The sequence below is a fragment of the Martes martes genome, assembly GCF_963455335.1.
Source record: "Martes martes genome assembly, chromosome: 1".
Taxonomy (NCBI): Eukaryota; Metazoa; Chordata; class Mammalia; order Carnivora; family Mustelidae; genus Martes; species Martes martes.
The window spans coordinates 103,228,697-103,250,111 of NC_137888.1; the positions used below are offsets into that span (position 1 = coordinate 103,228,697).

General features: G+C 41.0%; 2 pseudogenes across 2 annotated transcripts; one reads left to right on the plus strand and one right to left on the minus strand.

The window, feature by feature from the left end:
* The first annotated feature begins 1,208 nt into the window (after positions 1–1,208).
* LOC308356364 (ribosomal biogenesis factor-like) lies at positions 1,209–1,518 on the plus strand (annotated as a pseudogene). The gene is made up of 2 exons: positions 1,209–1,335; positions 1,461–1,518. The product of its transcript is annotated as a ribosomal biogenesis factor-like (transcript).
* Positions 1,519–20,761: 19,243 nt separating this feature from the next.
* LOC308346918 (ragulator complex protein LAMTOR5-like) lies at positions 20,762–21,037 on the minus strand (annotated as a pseudogene). The gene has a single exon. The product of its transcript is annotated as a ragulator complex protein LAMTOR5-like (transcript).
* Between the last annotated feature and the right edge of the window lie 378 nt (positions 21,038–21,415).

Here is a 21,415-nt window from a genome sequence, read left to right on the forward strand (position 1 = left end):
TGGCACTGCATGCAGTGAGGGAATGAGCCATGTGACCACCTGAGGTACACAGTTCAAGCAGAGGGAGAGGAAGTGCAAAGGCCCCAAGGTAGGAGAAAGCTCAATGAGTTGGAGAAGCAGAAAGAAGAACCTCAACGTGCTTTCTGATCAGGTGACTCCGAACTACATGTCATGGCCTACAAGGCTTCACGTGATCTGGCCTGTATCTACCTATCCCTACCTCCTGAGTCCTAAGCTTGGGATGGAGCTATGGCCTATATGTGGACAGTCCTTGAGAAGTGTGAGGGAATCCTGGTAAGTCAGCTTTCCTTAACCTGAGTCTTCTAACTCTGTTATTTTGAAAGCATTTTTTTTTTCAGGAAAAAGAAAATAATTCTAACACTGATCATCTATAGTCTACTGGCAGAGTGCTTTACGAATGTCATTTATTGAAGCCTTACACCAGCCCTTGTGGGATTAGCAATATTGTCACCATTTTGTAGATGAGGAAACAAACCCAAAGAGGTTAAATAACTTTTGCATGGTTAGAGACTATTAAAAGGTGATTTCAGATCTTTTTGCCACAAAATGTCTTTCAGTTCTGTGTAGCCATAAGTAATATGAAATAGGGTATACCAGTAGTACACTCTACCTAAGCGTTGGTTCCTGACAGCAGCTCCAAAGCACAGTTTATAAAATGGTACTTTTTTTTCTGCATGAGGAAATCTCAAAGACTACTATATAAACCTCGTACAGAATGTAATATCCCATTTCCCCCCCTCAAAAGAAGCCCATAATGAATAAGAAAGCCAGCTTTTAATTCTGGTGCTGTCACTAATTAGGCCTGTGACCTTGGTGTGTCCTTTGGTCCATCTGAGTCAAGTTTCCTGATCTGCAAAATGGGTGCTATAATTTAAATCTAGCAAAAGTGCTTTGAAATGGGAATGAAATACACACGTAAAAGGAATTACAACTTTACTGTAAATATATTTGGCCAATTAAAAAAACTGCCCTAGTGAATGATGGGTTCAATTTCTGAGGTTGGGAATATTAAAGCATACATAAACACAAACAACTGTTGGAGTGATAAATAACTGTAAATTTCTCTCTGTTAGCTTAACAGGATATTTTCACCCTTCATTCTTTTTCATCTTTGAACTCGAAAGTCTTTAAGCAGGGAGATGACTTCACCTGGAGCTTGTGTTGCTGCAGGAGGGTTATCCAAGACAATGGCCAAGAACAAACTAAGAGGACAGAAGTCCAGGAATGTATTTCATATAGCCAGCCAAAAAATTTTTAAGACTAAAAACAAAGCAAAACCAGTTATCACTAATCTTAAGAAGATAAACACTGTGAGTGACGAAAAAGTTAACAGAGTGAATAAAGCTTTTATAGATACACAAAGGGAACTTCCACATCTCTCAAAAGGCCTTTCCCTTGAACCTCTACAGAAACAACTGATTCCTCAGCATGACTTTCAGTCATGAAAATGAGCCAGTTAATGTTGATGAAGCAACAAGATTAATGGCTCAGCTATAATACCCTGCGGATACATAAAATAACCCCAAAAGAGCAATATATTAAATGTTTTGTACAGTTTTATTAAAAAAAAGAAAAAGAAAAAAGAAAAAGTCAGTGGGGGGTGCCTGGGGTAGCTCAGTTGGTTAAGCCTCCAACTCTTGATCTCAGCTCGGGTCTTGATCTAAAGGTTGTGGACTCAGGTTCCACGTTGGCCTCTACTCTGGGTGTGGAGCCTACTTAAAAAAACAAAGGCTATACAGAAAGGGTGAGGAGCTGTTGAGGCTACTGCCAAGTGAGATGAACTGTGGGGTGCCTTCATTTTAGGCAGTAGAAAAAGAACAATTATTTCTAGAAACCAAAAAAAAAAAAAAAAAGACAAAAGGAAAGAAAAGAGAATTGAGGGCAGGTAAGAACGAAAAATTTCCATCTATCTAGGGCCATTTGGCCTTCTGTGGAGTGACTTAATTTTAATCAGCTGGTTTGGGCCAATTGTGGTCTACCTAACCTACAGTCAGGGGTAGGCACAGAATAGAACCCAACGCCTTAGTGCCGTTGATATTCTAAGGCGCTGTCCATTTACATCTGCCCAGCGAAGAAGTCTTTAGCCTCTGTAGGCACTAGGACTCCTGGGTTGGACTTACAGAGGCTATCACCATCCTTCCTGCAGTCCAGGGAGGGAGGCTGAACTAGCAACAGGAAAGGTTCACTTAGGAAGAGTGGGGTTTGGGGAAGGCTGTAAGATGTGGAGCTGGTAGAGAAAGATCAGTTAATACAGGAGATGGCTATAGTCTTTCAAAACAAGGTCTGAATGGTGGAACTTTCTTTCCTAACTTTTTGATTCACAATTTTAAATTTCTGTGTTTCCTCAGAAAAGCATAAGTGCTACTAAAAGAAAGAAAGGAGAATCCAAGCCCTCAAAAATGTCCCTGTCAACAGTAATCTTTTAGAACTGAAAAAGGAAGGTTCTCCCTAGAAGAGTCTAAATGGAAAGGAAGGACTCCCACTATTAGACTGATATGCAGAAGATTGAGCAAGAAATTAATTATTGCAATATTTTTCTTCTAAAAAATGTCCTGTTTACTTGAAGAAGATCCCAGGTAAATCTTGTGTTTTCAGATGAGGATTTGAGATCTCTCCATGAGACCTAACTGGGTGCAGGGGGCAGTGGTGAGGCTGGACAAGAACATGGGCTCTGAAACAACATACCATGGTTTAAATCCCATCCTTTCCACTTCCTAGCTCTGTGACCACGGGGTGGTTATTGGTTCTCCTTGAGCCTCAGAAGCCCCATCTAGGACATGAGACTATTCATGCCTGTCTACTAAATTAGGATTTAATAAGACAATGGGGAAAAAAAGATGCAAAATCACCAAGATACATTCAATGAGGTAACATGTATTAATTCCTTTTCTCTTTCTTCTTTATTTGGTAAAGCATGCACATGTCCTCGGTAAATCTTTCTAAAGGGCAATCAATAGGTAAGTATTTTGATCTGAGATTTGCATAGCTAAATCTTTGAAGCTTTTCAAATTTTAGGGTCAGAGGCAAAAGGCAGGGGTTTTAGAATAATAATCCATTAGGCTGTAAATCCCTTAGCTTTGGGGAATTTTCCTTTCACATTTTCATATAAAGCTATTCACTCAGTATGTATTATGTGCCAAGAACTCATTTTAAGTGAATTACATTTATTCTTTCACTTAATTCTCACACAACCTAAAATAAAGTCTCTCTGTTCCCATTTTAGAGGCAAGAAAACCAAGGCTCAAGCTGGTAAGCACTGTACAGCTTCCTTGGAACCTGATGCATAGTTGATACTCAGTAACTAATTCATGGCCAAATTAATACATTGCCCTGTTATACTTGTAGAGCACTTTCAATTTATACATCCTTTTCACATACCAGATCTTGTTTTATCCTGCTTTAGGCAATCAAATCATTCTTCCCTTCTTCTTTCACAGGCTGGGAGGGACCTCATTGCTCGTAGATACAAGTAAGAACCTTAAAATATTAACGGTTTTGAATAGAGTAAGACAGGTTTTCCAGTTCAGTCCTTCTGATTGGTAAAGTCTTCCAAAGGGAGGAGGGAGAAATTGGCAGGAGTGTGCCCGATTCTAAATAGCCCAAACCTGCTGCTTGTATGCTCTATTCCTTGCTAAGAGTGGAAAGCCAAATGACAAGACAAAAGATGAAAGTCAGTTTTGATGTTAAAGTCTGCTTTGGCGTCCTTGTAATATTGTCATAGATCATTTATATTAACTTAATATAATCACTTTAATAATGATGCATATTATAAGTAGACCACTCATCTTGAATGCAAACTGTAGGAATGAGACAAATTAAGTGTTTAGCTCAAAGGTTTTTTTTTTCTTCCTTCTCTTCTTCTTCTTCTTCTTCTTCTTCTCCTTCTGTGTCTCTTCCTGAACACAGGCAGCCAGAGATTCAGGCCCCCAGATTTCTCTCTGCAGAGTGTACTTTACCTTTTGGATGGGACTTTAAAGACTTTAAACAGCTTGAGACTTATAGTTTGCCACAGGAGCATGTAGCAAATTCCTGTTTCTACTTTTTGAACCAGGAGCTGGAGTATAAGAGCCCCGCGCAGGAAGTCGCAGGTGGTGGGAAAGGGGAAACAAGGTCATTTTCAACCATGTACATTGAGGTTGTACCTTTAAAGTCAATTCTAAATTTAATTGAAAGCTGAGGGCAGAGAAGCCAAGATCGGAGCAATGTGGTGATTTATTCTGAAGCCTGTAAGAAGTCATGCGGCTGAATGTGGGATGAGCTGGGGCTTTAATAAAAATGGCACTGGGGAAGCCAGCGGGAAGAGGCACAAGAATGGAACTGGGTTAGATGAAGGATCTCCAGGCCTGAAAGGGAGCGGGGGTCTGAGAGAGCAGTGTTTGCCCAAACTCTGCTGTTTTTACCATGATGGATGCACATAAGTAATCCGCATCAAAAGCAAAAACCAAGATCAGACAGAAGCCACCAAGACTCTTTAGACAGTGAATTTTGCATGAAATCATTAAGGCATCCAAATTGCAGAAAGGCTATGGAATGAAGGGCAATGAGAACTCACCTAATATTATTTCTAACTGAAATTTAGCTGAAGAAAAATGACACGTTCCTTTATTAAAACACTACAGGACTTGACAGCAAAGTGCCCACACATTTCTACGGGTGTTATTGTCTACTAAATTATATTGGACCATTGCTACAGAAAATCTATAACGTGTTTTCAGAATCAAATCTTCTATGTTGACAAATGTTTAGGAACTATCTCTCTGAGATAAGGGGGGGAGGAGTAAACAGAAACTTGTTAGCAGATACTATATTAGAAAGGAACTGAGCTAGAAATTGTACTTCTGCCTGGGTTCTAGGCTCTCCGATCTGAAGAAGGGGCTGTTGTCCCTCCAGCAGTGGGGACTCCATGATCTGTTCCCATGACTCTAATTTCTATAGTTTTTTTTAATGATCAACTTCACGTCCTATTCAGCATCACTATTATTGATCTTAATCTTTTGACAAACATATTACATGCTCTTTGCAGAAAACTCAGACAATGCAAGAAAGACTCAAGAAAAAAAATAAACATCAGTTGTAATCTTACCCTCCAGAGATAACCACTGTTAACATTTTGGTCAATATCGCTCTGATTAAGATAATATTCAAAGGACCAGGAAAGTTTCACTTAGAGAACCAGGCACTGCTTCCTGTTGAGGAGTAATTGTCACATTCAGCATTTGGACGTGGTGGTGGTGGCTCTCGTACAAATCTTTAGATAAGTGACCGCTAACTTTGAGTCAGGCTTTTCCTCATTGCTCTTTTTTCTAGTTGGCTGGGTAGCCGGGTAGCTGTGAAGATTTACATCTCCATAGACGAAGCCACAGGACAGTCCGTCTGATTCTGTGAATCACGTGCCTGTGACCACCAACTTTTGGCCGCCACCAAGTTTCAAATAACTTCCTAGGGAAGTTTAAATCTTTATTTGTGTGTGTGTGTGTGTGCGCGCGCGCACGCGCGCATGCACGCGCACACGCACGCTTTTTGGGTAATATTTGGACAGGGACTGGATGGCAATAATAGAAACCTAAAAATAATTGATATGTTGTGGTATAAGAATGATGAATGAAGTTTCTTCTAATTATTTCCTTTATTCTTGTCACAATATTTGTGGAACAAATGAAAATAATAAGAAAAAAGGTGACAGGAAGAGGGGCAGACGGGGATGAGGGAGTGGGCATGAGCCAATTCTTTAAAACAAGCAGTTCTGTAACGGGCAGACTTTCAGCTTTCTATGCTAAAAAAAAAGTCACAATAGCAATGCTTTTGCATTGACGTTTACTAAATTCAAAAGCAAAAATCCGGGTTCCAATCCCACGGCTGGCTGCTGCTCAGTTTCTCTGAGCTTCCGTTTCTTCATCTACAAACGAGATTATAATACTGCTCTTACCTAATTGACTTTACAAAAATGTAAAAGGGAAGTTCGGATGAGGTAATTATGTGAAGAATAATGTCATTTTAGGATTCTGAGACCTTGTGTTTTATAATTATATTTGATGGTTAGAATTACTTTGATTTGCCATAGAATTTCCATGTTTCTAGGGGATTCCCCTCATGATAATGTTGCTTCTGTTATAGCTGATGGTATTTAAGTTCTTCCTTTCAGGGAGTCAGAGTAAAGCCCGGGGAGATTTAGGCATGAATTTTGAGAGGCCTTGAACAAGTAACTTAGACTCACTGAAACTCAGTTTCCTGTCCTGTAATATGGGGATAGTAAGACCTACCTTTCAGGGCTGTTAAAAAAATTAGGAATAATGTGTATAAAACACCAGTTGGCCACAAAGTGCCTTTCTATGGTGGCTGTTACTGTTATAACAGGATCAATTTTTAAAATATTCTCCCTCACCTCTCTACTCTCACAGTTCATATGTAAAAACACAAGGACGTGTTGCTGATACTCCTGATACACCACCCTCCCAGTCCTTGGGAATTTCTTTTCCTTAGGAAAATTTTCCAAAACTCAGTACTCTGGGAGCAAGGCCAGTACCTTACTCTTCTAAGGGATTCTGTTTGCTGATGATTCTGTTTGGAAAAGGCAACCAATAAATACAGTCAAGACAAAGTTTAGTTTTACCAACAAATTCGGACCTTGCTATAAACGATTAGCCTACAAATAAGACTAGAGAAAGTCATGGCCATCTGCCCTCTTATACCAAGAGAAAACAGGCACATAGTCAAGAGATTTGTCAGTATGTTATGCTTCTGCTTGTTTACTCAAAAACATGTCTTGGACTCTAATTATGCATTATCCAGAGCTGTCTTGGCTCTGGGGAGGCAAAGCAAAGAGGTAGTATTCACTATGGTCACTTTTTCTCTTTCCTTTTTTTTAAGCTTTATTTAAATTCAGTTAGTTAACCTTCAGTGTGATACTAGTTTCAGGTGTAGGATGTGGTGAATCAACACCTGTTTACAACATCCGGTCCTCAACACAAATGCCTGCCTTAATCTCCATCACCTGTTTAACCCCTGCCATCCACCTCCCCTCCGGTAACCATCAGTTTGTTCTCTACATTAAGAGTCTCTTTCTTGGTTTGCCTCTCTCTGTTTTTTCTCCCTTAATCATTTGTTTTGTTTCTTAAAATCCTGTGGTCACTTTCAGTTTCAACTTTCAGGGTGGGTGTTGGAAGGAAATGAGTTTGAATCCCAGTTTAGCAGCTTAGGGGACCACTGCTCTACAGGGTACTAGCTGGGCGATGTTAAGCAAACTGACCAATCTCTCTGAAAACCAGTTTTTGCGCGGGTACACTGGATAAAAACAAAGTGTCTGCTTCCTGGACAAAAGAATGAATTGAGAAAATGAGTTAAAGTGCCTGGGTCTGCCACATGATAGGTACTCGGAAAATTATAATCATGGTTGTTATTAGTTAACGATGAGATGGCAGGAAAAAGGAATCCAGCCCCAAATAAAAGCTCATGTGCTTCATGTGCGCTTCAGTATTATGGAGATGGAGGTAATGCAGCCTGTGTGAAGAGGATAAGATCAGGGGAGGTTTAAAAAGAGATATTTGAGCCTCACCTGGGAAGATGGGTAGAAATCCTTCAAGAGGAGAGGGGGAGAGGGTGATTGAGGCAGAGGAGGAAGTACAAAGTGGGCAAACGGGTACAAAGGAGGATGCTTGGGCAGGGGCACTGTCCTGTGTCTTGAGTGGAGCACGATCCCAGGGTTAAGAATGGTGGGAGATGAAGTGAAAGGGCACTGTGGCTCCAGACTGGAGATGGCTTTGTATACACTATGATGCTGGGCTTGGTTTCTTGAGCAGGAGACAGGCAATGCAGTTGTGCTAGACACCCTCCTCTTGCTCCTCCAGATTCATCCTCCTACTGCTATCTGCTCATGACCTAGAGGGCTAACATGCTGTGGACCTCATCAACAGGCTCCCTTGACTTCTGGCTTCCAGGAGGATCTGGCCAGTGGGACACAGGGAAGAAATCAGAAGGAAGAAGGCTGAGATTAGTGTATTTATTCCTTTGATGGAAGTCATAGCACCTGTCAGTTGGCTCTCCCACACAGCCCTCTACAAATACTCCTTCTATTACCCCTCCCTAAATTACCCAGTTTGAGATACCAAATGTTCTGTGCCAGGACCCCGACTGACACATAATTTAAATAAGTAATAAAAATCAATGTGTTTGTGGGGGAGGACAAGGGCAGAGAGACCATGGCGCTAATGCTGAAAGACATGAAGTTCCAGGGCATACGACTAAAATAAAGAATAATGGGTTGTCTGTTCCTTTGTGGTTGCTAGTCCGGAACAACATGGAGACATGGTATGGCTCCTTGAAAAGCATTCTCTTATCTCTAAGCAATAATGAGGACATGACTGATTCATGCCATGACTGAAGGGTGCACCATGAAATGCTGTTCACCATCCCTGTGGGTGGACTGAGTTCAAGAGGAAGACCTTGAGATAAGCAATCTCATATCAAGATTGTGTTTTTATTAGGCTAGCCACAGAGGATAGACAAAAGGTAGAAGTGGTTTTGGTGACTGAGGTGGCAGATTATGAAGAAAACCCCCCTCTCCTAGGCCCATTTTTCCTTTGTAAGGAACCAACCGAACTTCTCTCCTCCACCTCTGCTCTTCACCGCACCCTGGGTATGTAGGAACCATCTACTCCCTCTCCTCCCCTCCTGTCCATCTTGTGCTCTGGGAAGGATGGGATGCAACCATTTCCTTTTTATGGCTCTCCTCAGGGGTTTGGATTCTGAGCCTCAGCTTTAATTATGTAATAAAAACATATGTTTTCTGTTGCGAGAATTTTAGACAGCAGTGAGGAGGAGGAGGGGGAGGAGATGGGGTGAGGATGTGAGGGTAGACAGGACTAAGTGACTTCCACTGAGCAGTAATTGCAGTGGAGAGTAGAAGACCATTCTCAGACCTCTGAGGCATAGCTGGAAGCATTTCATTCAATAATCATTTCAGATTGAGAGCTGTGTATGCAGGGTACTGCTGGGTTTTGGGGAAATGCAAAGTGGAGTGGAGGGAGGATGATGTGGGGAGAGGATGAGACCTACACACACATACGTAAGTAGATGAAAGAGATGGGATGGGGTTTAGAAGACAAAGATGAGACCAGCTTGTGAGACCTGGACCATAGAGACAGTATTTGAACTGGGTCTTGGAATGTGGGCAGACATGGAAATATCAGGGGATTTCTGGGCCCTTCTTCTTCATCCTTGCCACCTTTCTTGCCCTTTCCCCGAAGCAATGAATCTGCTTCATTTTGTGTAGAGAACAATTTCAAATATTTAATGAATAAGTATTACGTAGATAAAATTTATCCAGGATACCCTTCAAGGCAAATGTGGTCTAGCACAAATCGTATTTTGCATCGGTTACCTTTATCATCACCTCAACCACACCAGCAGTGAATTAATATCTGCTTTTTTTTTTTTAAAGATTTTATTTATTTATTTGACAGACAGAGATCACAAGTAGGCAGAGAGGCAGGCAGAGGAGAGGGTGGAAGCAGGCTCCCTGCTGAGCAGAGAGCCAGATGCGGGGCTTGATCCCAGGACCCTGAGATCATGACCCGAGCCGAAGGCAGAGGCTTAACCCACTGAGCCACCCAGGCGCCCTTAATATCTGCTTCTAATTACAGAATTAATACACAAATACTTTTTGGTCTTTAAAAAATTGGACCATTTTAGTCATTATACAAGTTCCTGTTGAAATCGCCACCCCCAAACCCATATTTACTTCTAGAAATATATTGTTCTGTGTGTGGGTCTGTGGTTACATAATGGTATCATACTGTGTGTTCATTCTGCAGTCTGCATTTATCACTCAGTATATCTTGGAGCTCATTCTGAGTTACTTCGCAGAGATCTGCTCTCATTCTTTCTAATCCTGCCTGGCATCTGTTTGTTTCGAGAGTTTTGGAAACACTTTTCCTAAGTTTTTCTGCAACATTCCTGATGATAAAAATCACCCAGACCTATCCACGGCCTTTCCCAAGAGAATCTGTTTCTATTTTCCTATATCCCAGGTGATTTTAATTTTCACTACGTCTGGAAACACCCTCATGGTTTATTTAACTATATCCCTGTCAAAGGGCATTTCAGTAGTTTGAATTTTTTTGTATTACAAATAATGCTGCAGGGTACGTCCTTATACCTTCTTCCTAGTGCATGTGTATTTTTCTGAGGTTGACACTGAGAAATGGAACTGATGGGTCATGGGGTATGTGCATTTTAATATTATATTAGGGACTGCCAAATTGCCTCCTAATGTGGCTATAGCAGTGTTTGGTTCCATCACTGTCTCAACATTTTTCTTCTTCATATATTAAGAAGATGAATTGCATCTGCTCTTTCATTATGTCCTAACATCAAGTTGTGCCAGAAATCATCATCACACCTCTCCCAGTCTGTTCTTTACTATTCCAGTAAAAGGAACTAAAGCTTACCCTGATACTTGGGGGTTCCTGGCTGGCTTGGTCGGTGGAGCATGCAACTCTTGATCTCAGGGTCATGAGTTCAAGCCTCATGCTGGGTGTAGAGATTACTAAAAACAAAAAAATAAATAAACTTAAAAAAAAAAAAAAAGAAAAAGAAAAAAGAAAGCTTACCCAGATAGTTAAGCCAGAAATCTAGGAGGCTTCTTAGCTTCCTCTAACTTCTTCTCACTCCCCAGCACTAATTGGTCACAAAGATTTGGCAAATTTTATCACTTTATCATCTGACGACTCTGCGTGTCTCCCATCACTACATAATTCAATCCGCCTCCCTTTTTTTTGCTTTAGACAATGTAATAAACTCCTCATGGATCTTTCTTCTCCTCCTTCCACAACCCCCTAATATTCATACACATTAATTATATCAGCACACTGATTACAACTCTTTTTTTTTTTTTTAAAGTTTGCTGGAGGGGAGGGGGGTGGGATGGATGGGGTGGCTGGATAATAGACATTGGGGAGGGTAAGTGCTATGGTAAGCGCTGTGAGTTGTGTAAAACTGATGTTTCACAGACTTGTACCCCTGAAACAAATAATACCTTATATGTTAATATAAAGCCCGGCAGGGACAAAAAAGAAAATTAAAAAAAAAAAAAAAGATTTTATATTTTTGTTTGAGAGAGAGAGAGAACAAGTGGGGGAAGGGGCAGAAGGAGAGGGAGAAGCAGACTCCCTGCTGAGCATGGAATCTCACTGAGGGCTGGATCTTGACCTGAGCCAAAGGCAGACATTTAACCGACTGAGCCCCTGATTACAACTCTTTAATGCCTACCAATTACCACCCAAATCACCTTTACACTTACGAATTTGCAAAGAATACAAAATCAACCAACCACTTTTTTTTTTTAAAGATTTTATTTATTATTTTGACAGACAGAGATCAGAAGCAGGCAGAGAGGCGGGGCGGGGGGAGGGGGGGTGCGGAAGCAGGCTCCCTGCTGAGCAGAGAGCCTGATGCGACGCGGGGCTCGATCCCAGGACCCTGAGATCATGACCTGAGATGAAGGCAGAGGCTTAACCCACTGAGCCACCCAGGCACCCCTCAACCAACCACTTTTTGTCCAATTCTTGTCAAAGTCCTGCTTGATAGAAATGTTATCTATGAAGAATTGCTTGAAGGGCATGCCGTCTGTCTGTTCTTCTAGCTAGTCTAGATTTTGTTTCGTTAAAAAACCATAAACAATACACTATTATAGTTCCCTGTAGAATTGCTTTCTATGAGTTATTTGCTTTGTGTATTTACTTTTAAGAAGCACAGCAAAAACAAAACAAAACAAAAAACCCTCTCTATATTCTCAAAATCTAGAACAGTTTTTCATTTACATAAATATTGTCATATATATATACACATATATATATCTACATACACACACAAACATCAAATTGAAACCAGTAGGAAAAACCCAAACTTCAACATCTTCCCTAGGATGTCTTTTCTGGTTATTTTTACCTACTATACATTACGTAACCCCAGACCTACTTACTCTTCCCTGCGTGATCCAACCTTTGTTAAGCCTCTGTGCTATATCCTCTGCCTGGACTCCTTCCTCCGCCCCCCTTCTTGTCAAGCTGAGGACTCTATTCAGCCAAAAGACCAACTCAAAGTCACTCCAGGTAAGCTGAGTTGCTCCTTCCTCTGTGCTCCCATAGCACATTATCTATCAATCAGCGCGCCTCACACTGCTTTGCAGTTACTTGCTTTTATGTCTATCCCCTCCTCTAGAAAATGTGTTTCTCTAAGTCAGGGCATGGGTCTTCTTCAACTTTATATCCCTCACACTGCCTAAGAGAAGCATGGAACTTCACACAGTAGTTGTTTAATAAGTATTTATGGAATAAATGAATGGATAGCACAGCTTTGTGGTATGAAAAGAGGCAACTCCTTTTAATCTTCCTTCCAACCCATACAGCAACCTGGAGCTCCTGAAATGGCCACGGTTACTCAAATCGTCGTAACAGCTATGGACAGCTGTGATTGCAAAAAAGAGAAGTCTTGAGCTACGAAGGACACTTCACCGCCTGGCCTTTGGCACAGAATATATGCGGCTGAACGTCTGTGGCCAGAGGACACAGCCTGCCATGTCTGAGATTATCCTTCTGCCTGAGAGCCTGGCTTTAGGGTATGCGCAGAGGCTGAGTTGGGGAAGTTTGGATATACTATATATTTTTTTCTTTTGATGGTACCACCTCTTCCTAAAGAAGGCTTAAAAACCTTGGAAAGCTGTGTTTGTTTTTAATACATCAGAAACATATATACTAAATTGCATTACAATACACAGATTTTTGGGGTGCCTGGGTGGCTCAGTTGATTAAGTGTCTGCCTTTGGCTCAGGTCATGATCCTAGGGTCCTGGGATCAAGTTCTGCATTGGGCTCCCTGCTCAGTGGGGAGTCTGCTTCTCCCTCTCCCCTTGCTCCCACCTCTGCTGGTACTCTCTCTCTCTCAAATAAATAAATAAAATCTTTTAAAAATTACATGGATGTTTTTTAGCATCAAAGAAGTCAGTAAATATTTTCCATCATAAGGTGAAGTTGTGTCTTTTTAGCAGTCAGATACCATGTATTTGGTTTTTGTCCCATGTGTGAGATAAATATCATAATATGTATTTTGAAAAAGAAAGCAAATGTAAACAAAAGAAAGCAAACCAAGGACCCATCACAACCAGTACAATGGAATGAGGAACAACTGGGTGTGGAAAGAAGAAATCTTCGTCCCATGGGTATGGTAAAAGCATAATAAAGCAGCAGTTTGGATGGACCCTGTGGAGGGGATGGGAGGGTTGGGGGCAGGGTGGGGGGGGCGAAGGAAGGGAGATTGGTCCTGCTGCCTGGAAGATCCTGACTCCTAACTTTGGGTTAAAGCTTCTCGGGAGGCCTTAATTAACCACCAGGGAGTTCCATTCAGGGATTTTACAGTTTTGCATGATGATTTTTAATTTAGGGTTTTTCTCAATGTTTGAGCCCAAGTTTCTGTTATGATTAAGTTGGTGCCAAATTGTGTTACTTTTATTGTACCTGGCTAACAAGGAAAAAGCATTAATAGACCTGATGAATAAGAGACACGCAGCACCCTGCAAAGATGTAGGAGTCCCACAGCCAGCTGTGGAAGGAGGGTTCACAGAAAAGGCATGAGAAATTGGGTCATCACCTAGCACCCAGAGTGGCCTGGGCATGGGGACCAATGAGAGCCTGCTATTGAGTGTGTTCTGGAAGAGTCATGAATTCGTTTCAGCAAAATTCCACCAACTGTCACATCAAATTAGTGTTCACTTGGGGGCGCCTTGCTGACTTGGAAGAGCATGCGGCTCTTGATCTCTAGGTTATGAGTTCAAGCCCCACGTAGGGTGTAGAGATTACTTAAAGAAATGAATAAATAAATAAATGTAAAAAAATTAGTGTGCACTTGAATTCCACCAGTTTTGGATTTGGTTTTCATTTAAATTTATTTTTACTGTACGGTTGCTTAAGTTCCATGTATTGAAGGAGTTAATGCCTATATAAATAGTATTATCATATTTAAATAATATTATAATTAAAATAGCCTAAGTCAACACTGGGTCCTGAAGAGTTTGGTGCTTCATTTTGTTTCTCCTTTGAAACCTTGTTCAAGATTGAGAAACATTGATTTGAAATCTCCTTCCTCAAACAATTGGACATTGGCCTAAGTAGAACTCTGCTCTAAGGGCAGAAAACCTCTGGCTGCGAGTGGTCTACAATGGTCATGTCAGAGTGTGAGAGCCTTGGCTATTTGACATATGAGCTGACATGTCCTTTCCAAGGTGGATAGAGGACCTCACACATTAAACCTCATATGATTTTCACAACCACCATTGTCCTGATTTTATGGACAGAAACGAATAGACTTGGAGATGAAGTTAAGCCCTGGCAGACTTAGGTACAGTAGGATTCCAACCCAAATATACATATGGCTCTAAATGCCAGTTCCAGCTTTGTTTTTTAATTTTTTCATTTTTTCTAGTCTTCTATCAAAATTATATATGCCCATGGTTTAAAGAATAAAATGGTTCCACAAGGTTTATAAAGAAAAGTAATAGTTCTCTACCTCTCTGTCACTTTCTCCACCCCAAAGGCAATCACTTTCATGTATCAGCCACGGCTTTTAATATTGACCTCCATGTTTCTATCTCATAGGCTTGTATTGCTGACTTCTTGATTTTCTTTAGTCGTAGGTGCTAAGTAATAACTTTTCACTGTAGAAGGTGAGGGTTGGTTCTCTTCCTCCCCGCTGCCCCAGGATGCTCTACTACACACACCACCTTCCTCATCCCCTCTGTCCTCCCAATTTATGAGACTGACTCGCTACCTACTGTGCTAAGGAGGCACCTTGTCCTCCCAATTTAATTATGTCATAATTTTTGTTCCGTCTGCACTGCGGTTTACACTACAATGACCACAGCTGAGTCATTTTGTAAACCATGATATCGCTTACTTTTCCATTTGCGTTGTTTTCTGTGTGTTTTGTTTTCTTTTCTTTTAGTCATTTCAATCTATACTTTTTGGGATTTGTCTTCGCTCGAGATGTGCAGATAGGTGACATACTTTACTAATTTTATCCCCTGTAGATTCTCTCCAGGGGCATTATGGTTTGTAGCAGTTCGGGCTAATTGCTCGCAGAGATTCCTTTCACCATCACCCTGTAAATTCACTTCAAACTCCCCGTGTGGAATATTGTTTCCTGTATCTACGACTTCCTTTTGCTGGTGTACTGACCAATTCTATAGTTTCTTGAGAAAGTATAGGAAAGATAACTGTTCTTGAAACCAGTAATTCTGAAAATGTCTTTTTTCCCCATCATCCTACATGATGAAGTTTTAGTTCTGTATAAAATTCCACATTAATAATCATTTTTCTTTGGACTTTTGAGGGCTTTGCCCCATTGCTTTCTAGTTTCTAGTTTTGCTATTAAAAAATCTGAAAAATCTTGTTGTGGCCTGGTTTTTTTTTTTTTTTTTTTAATTTTATTTTTTCCTTCCCTTTAGGAGCTTGGAAGATCTCATCCCAATGGTATTACATTTTTCTAGAATGTATTTCAGCATGGGTTTGTTTTCATCCTTTTTGCTGGACACTCAGGAAGTCTTTCTGAATTTGAAAAATCATGCCTCTGTATTAGGAAAATTTTAAATATTATTTCTTTTTTTTTTTTAAGAATATTTGATTTATTTATTTGACAGAGAGAGAGAGAGATCACAAGTAGGCAGGGAGTCAGGCAGAGAGAGAGAGGGGGAAGCAGGCTTCCTGCTGAGTAGAGAGCCCGAAGTGGGGCTCGATCCTAGGACCCTGGGATCGTGATCTGAGCTGAAGGCAGAGGGTTTAACCCACTGAGCCACCAAGGCGCCCCAAATATTATTTCATTGTAAGTTCCTATCTTCCACTTTATCTGTTCTTTTTGGAACTCGTATTCTTTGGATATCACACCCTTAAGACTATCTTCTATCTTTTCTTTCCTATGTTTTACCTAATTTTTCTTATCTTTAGGTCTTTTTGCTTAATTTTCTGGCATAGTTTATGGGGCACCTGGGTGGCTCATTTGGTTAAGCTTTTGCCTTTGTCTCAGGCTCTGATCTCAAGGTCCTGGGATCCATCCCTGCTCAGTGGGGAGCTGGCTTCTCCCTCTTCCCTCTGCCCCTCATCCTACTTGTTCTCTCTCTCTCAAATAAATAAATAAAAATCTTCATTAAAAAAAGAATTTTCTGACATAGTTTTATCTTCAACCCTTCTCTTGTGTTTTTCATATTTTTTTTAAAGATTTTATTTATTTATTTGACAGACAGAAATCACAAGTAGGCAGAGAGGCAGGCAGAGAGAGGAGGAAGCAGGCTCCCTGCTGAGCAGAGAGCCTGATGTGGGGCTCGATCCCAGGACCCTGGGATCATGACCTGAGCCGAAGGCAGAGGCTTTAACCCACTGAGCCACCCAGGCACCCCGAGTGTTTTTCATATTTTTGATTTCCAATCATTCTTTTTTGTTTTTTGAATGTTCATTAAAAGATAATGTTCTATCCTTGTTTTATAATTGTGATATTTTATCTGATAGTATTTTCTGGTATTTTTTTCTTACCATATAATCTTTGTTTCATTCAAATTGCTGTTTTCTGTCCATTTGTTTTAATGTTTGAGACTTTTCTTAGCAATCTGTCAATCTTGTCTGTCTGCTCTTATCTAAATGGCTGGGGGCTTATTGATTGAGGTTTACTGGGGGCCATGTAGCCTTTTAGTTGGGGAAACGCTAGGATAGGTTTGTATCTTTAGATTTTTTTTCCTTTTCGGTTGTCAGAGAAGTGCTTGCATTTTTTGATTGGAGGGTGAAGGCATGGTGGCTGAGTGTAGAGAAGGACTGGCAGTGTGCACCGTGGTGTGGTGCCCATGGGGAGATCTCAGGATCTAGATTCAGACACCCTTTGACTCTGTACAGTACTTCTGTTTTCAGCTGTGTTTGGTCTGTCCCCACTCCAGAGACCCTCTGTTTTACTCTGAGAGAACACATCTTCAGTCTTTTGCAGGGATGGGGGGGTGGTTTGTAACTAGCTAAACGGTGGGGGGGGGGCGGCAGGATTTGGAGTCTCCCAGGGGAGGAAAAATAGCTTTAAATATATTTTAAATTAATTAATTAATTATATTATTATTATTATTAATATATAATGTTTTATTTGTTTCAGGGGTGCAGGTTTGTGATTCATCAGTCTTACACAATACACAGCACTCACCACCACACATACCCTCCCCAATGTCCATCACCCAGTTGCCCCAACCCCCCTCCTTAAATGTATTTTTCTCAATAAAAGGCAAATAGTTGTTAAAAGTAGAAAAATTATAAGCAGACAAAGACAAAAAGTAGAAAATAAAAACCATTCCAAATCTCAGTGTCCAAAGATAACCACTGTTAACTTGTTGGTATATTTCCTTCTCATCTTTTGACCTGGGTGTGGATTTATATATGTTTGTTTCATTTCTTAAAGCAGAACTGTGGGAATGCAAGGAATATTGCTTCTTCATTGTAGGAGATTTTTCAAGAATGGCTTTTAAAGACTCTTACCAGCTTTTTTTTTTTTTTTTTTTTTGTAAATGCCTTTTGGAATCTAGTAACAAACATGACTGAATTAGTAAGCCAGTCCCTGAATTTAGAGGTCAAGTGCTACCCCTGTCCCCATGTGCACATTTTATCCTTTTAAGTTAGTTAGTAGGGAAAGGGGAAACATTCAGTAAAAAGAAGTAAAATGCCCTTAAACCCAGCTACCAAAGGTTTTAGGAAATGCACTTGGTTGCATTTTTAATTCATTCTTTTTCACTAGCAACACCAAAAGTTGAAAGTGTCAGGAACTCACTGGGAGAGAGAAAAAAGAATTAATTTGTTATCAAAAGTAATAGGATGAGACCTTGGTAACTCAATCCCATTGTTTGGTGGAATTAATTTCAGCAGGTCACAGGCTACTTGCATTGATCTAAAGACAAACAGGGGCAACACAGAGTGGGCATAAAAGAAATGCGTGTGTTTCCTGATATATGGGGTTGCAGGAGGCAGGTTTTGACTTATTTGGGGAATTCGGCCTCCCACATTTGGCCCCTTTCCCCCAACCCACTGCCCCCCCCCCCCCCACCAAAAGAACAAAACCTTGTCTTGCTAATGTGCCCTGGAAGAACTCAATAAAATGGGCATTGCAGATTAAGTGTCCTTCTGGGTAATACTCACACAGGGTATAACTCTACGCAGGGATTCAGGTGAATTGTATATTCTAACAAGGGCTGTAGGTTCCTCTCCTCCTCAAGCCTTGTGGGTTGTTTATTCTCTAGGTAATTGTGTACAACTTTCTGCTTGTAGATAATTGCATTTGTCAGGTATGTCCCTACTGAGGATAAAGTACATCATGAACAGGTTTATTAATATTACCATAGATAGAAAATACAGGAGTTTCTTCAACTACTCAGTTGAAGTACCTTAATATGAAGTACCTTAATATGCATGCACAAAAAAGAAATGAAAAATAAAGGAAACATATTGCCTCTCCTACCCATCTATGAGCTCTTGAAAGCTGGCTAAAACCAATCTTATCAAAGTAACCTTTCCCCAGTGCACCTTACAAGGCCCAGTCATGGTAAGGTCCTAATAAACACTGAATAAATGAGTGAAACTGAAAGTGACTTCCATTTTTCAGACTGACTTTAGGAGAACCGAATTCCATGTTAACTCAAAAGAAATCCGTGGGAGGGACTCATTTGCAAGGAGGCACCCGTGGGTGGATGTCAGCACAACGCAAACATTCTTTGCTTTGTCACCCTGCCTCCTTCTTACCACGGGCCAATTCCCAACCTCCGTCTGGGTGTCAAGAAGGTAGAAGTGGAGACGCCCTTTGCCACTTTCCCTGCCCTTTTCATCCTCTAATTTCCTCGGCTCTCGGTTGCATTCCGGCCCGCGCCATGGTCTCCCTTTACAGCCTCTCGATCTTCAAGAACAGCCTCCATTACCAGGGTTGGACCAAGCCCCTCGCTCACATTGGCATTCGGGCTTCCCTTTCTCCTGTGTTACTTGTGGGCCAATAATCCTGGCTCCGAAGGAAGGCATAAGTAGGAGGAATAGTCTAAGAGCAGAAATGATAAAGTGGAGGGGTGGGAGGTGACAAGGTTGGGAAGGACGAGGAGAAAGCGTTGGAGAGGAGGCAGTGGTGGCCACAATGTGTCCCCCAGTTCACACGGAAAAGTTAAACAAATAAAAACAATGCCTGGAACTTTTTATACAGTTAAATGTATTTAATTATTTGACTCTGAGATGATGAGCTCTCAACAGTTTTTGCATTAGTGTGTTCTTTTATGAGCAAATGGCAATGAAATAAAGAGTTGGTAAGTCAGTTCATAATTTTATTATTATTTTTTAATGAAATTGTATTGGTCTGGGAAATCCCAATGCTTGGCAGAGAGATTGAGAGCTCTTAATGGCTTTGGAGTCAGAGTCTAAGCTTAAACGCTACTTTCTGTCCTTGGGCAAGTGATTTAACCTTCTGGATTTCAGTTTCCTCGTCTGAAAATAGTAAGTGCCTCCAGGAGGTTAAAGACGACCATGAAAGACAGGTGCTTAGCACCTCCTGGAGAACATAGAGCTCACTGTTAGATTTTATTATTATTAATATAATGATAAAAGGAAGCACTTGTATTTAGGTACTCGTTAAGGGACTAATTTCGTGTGTGGGAGTGGGTTTTAAGCGGTGGCAGACTGGCAACCACTTTGGGAGGACCAGGTTGGTTTTTCTCTGGTGTAATTGGAAAGGTGATGGACTTCAAAGCAGATCGTTTGCAACCCAGTTTTATAATGTACTAGCAGAGTGACCTTGGGTCGTTTAGTTGACACTGGAGCCTCATTGTCTCATCTATAGGATGGGGTAATCATGCTCACTACGCAGTGTTCTTGGAAGGCACTGTGTTCAGTGATGGGTAGTGGTAATGTCCTAACACAGTAAATAGTTGTTGGCATAATTAATTTTCACACAACCCTTTAAGGAGGTTTCATGATTACTCCTGGTTTAAATATAAGGAAAAGAGTTTGTAACAGTGTTTGTATGGTGTCTGGTGGTAGCTACACTTAGAGGGGGCATAGCATAATGTAGTTGTCCATTGGCTAAGTTGTATACCTGAAACTAATATAACATTTGTGTGTCAATTGTACTTCAATTTAAAAAACAGGTAAGTATGAGAACACTGAGAATAAGGTCAAGTAATTGCCCAAGGTCACACAGGTGGCAGAGCCTAAATACCAACCCAAACTGTCTTTATTTTTATTTTATTTTATTCATTTACTTTATAAACCTCTGACCAGGTTTATTAAACATAACAAAATTCTATGTACAAAGTAACCTGTCCTGCCGCTTCAAAACATGATCTTTTCCTACTAATATTTTGATAGGTCTGTCTGAGTGTTAAAAGTAGCTTACTCTAAAATTAATGGAGGGCGCCTGGGTGGCTCAGATGCTAAAGTGTCTGCTTTCAGCACAGGTAATGATCCCAGGGTCCTGGGATCGAGTCCCACACTGGGCTCCCTGCTCAGGGGGGAGCCTGCTTCTCCCTCTGCCTCTCTCTCTGTCCCTCATGAGTAAATATATAAAATCTATAAAATTAATGGAAAAGTGCCTACTGTACACTAAATAAATGGCCTAACTACTGGAACTTTAATAGTTCTATGATACAACTAACATAGGTAGGATTGAGCCCCTGTGACAGGCTGTTGGAGAACTGATATGAGATGTCAAGAGGCCATTTTGGGTACTGCTGCTGTGACGCCGTCAAGTTTCTGGATCCTAATGTTCCCATTATCTGATTCTAGACACACCACAGGAATATTGGTGGGGTCTAAGGTCTACTTAGCTGCTTGCTGGGCTAGAACCGATATCACCCCTGCATGCGTATCTGACCAGCTCCCATGGCAGCCCAGAGTCCTTGGGAATCTGAGCACAGGGCTCTGACAATGGATTCTTCTTTGTGTCCTTGTGTCCTCCAAGTGCTGTTTCAAGGTGGCCTCCATCCCGTCCACCTCCACACCCCCTTGGCCTAAACCCAGACTGTCTTTAAAGGCCACTCCCTTAACCACTAAGCAACACTCAGGGTAAAGGCGCCACGTGGAGATGATCTGAGGATGCTCACCAGTGAACTAGATTTGGGAGGAGATGCAAATCACAAAGGTAAACATCTATTTGGAGAGGAAAGCCTTTTTTCTTAATTTTCTTGATTTGTATTTCCGAGGGGCCATAATTTGTTAAATTTTTCTATAGACACATAGTAAGCATCTAATAGCATTTGTGTGCTGAGTCAGTATCCAGTTTGGGATTAACATACATTCCTAGAATAAGGGGACTAAGGCATCACCCCTGCCTCGGGCAGTGGGCAGTTACTGGGGGGGAAC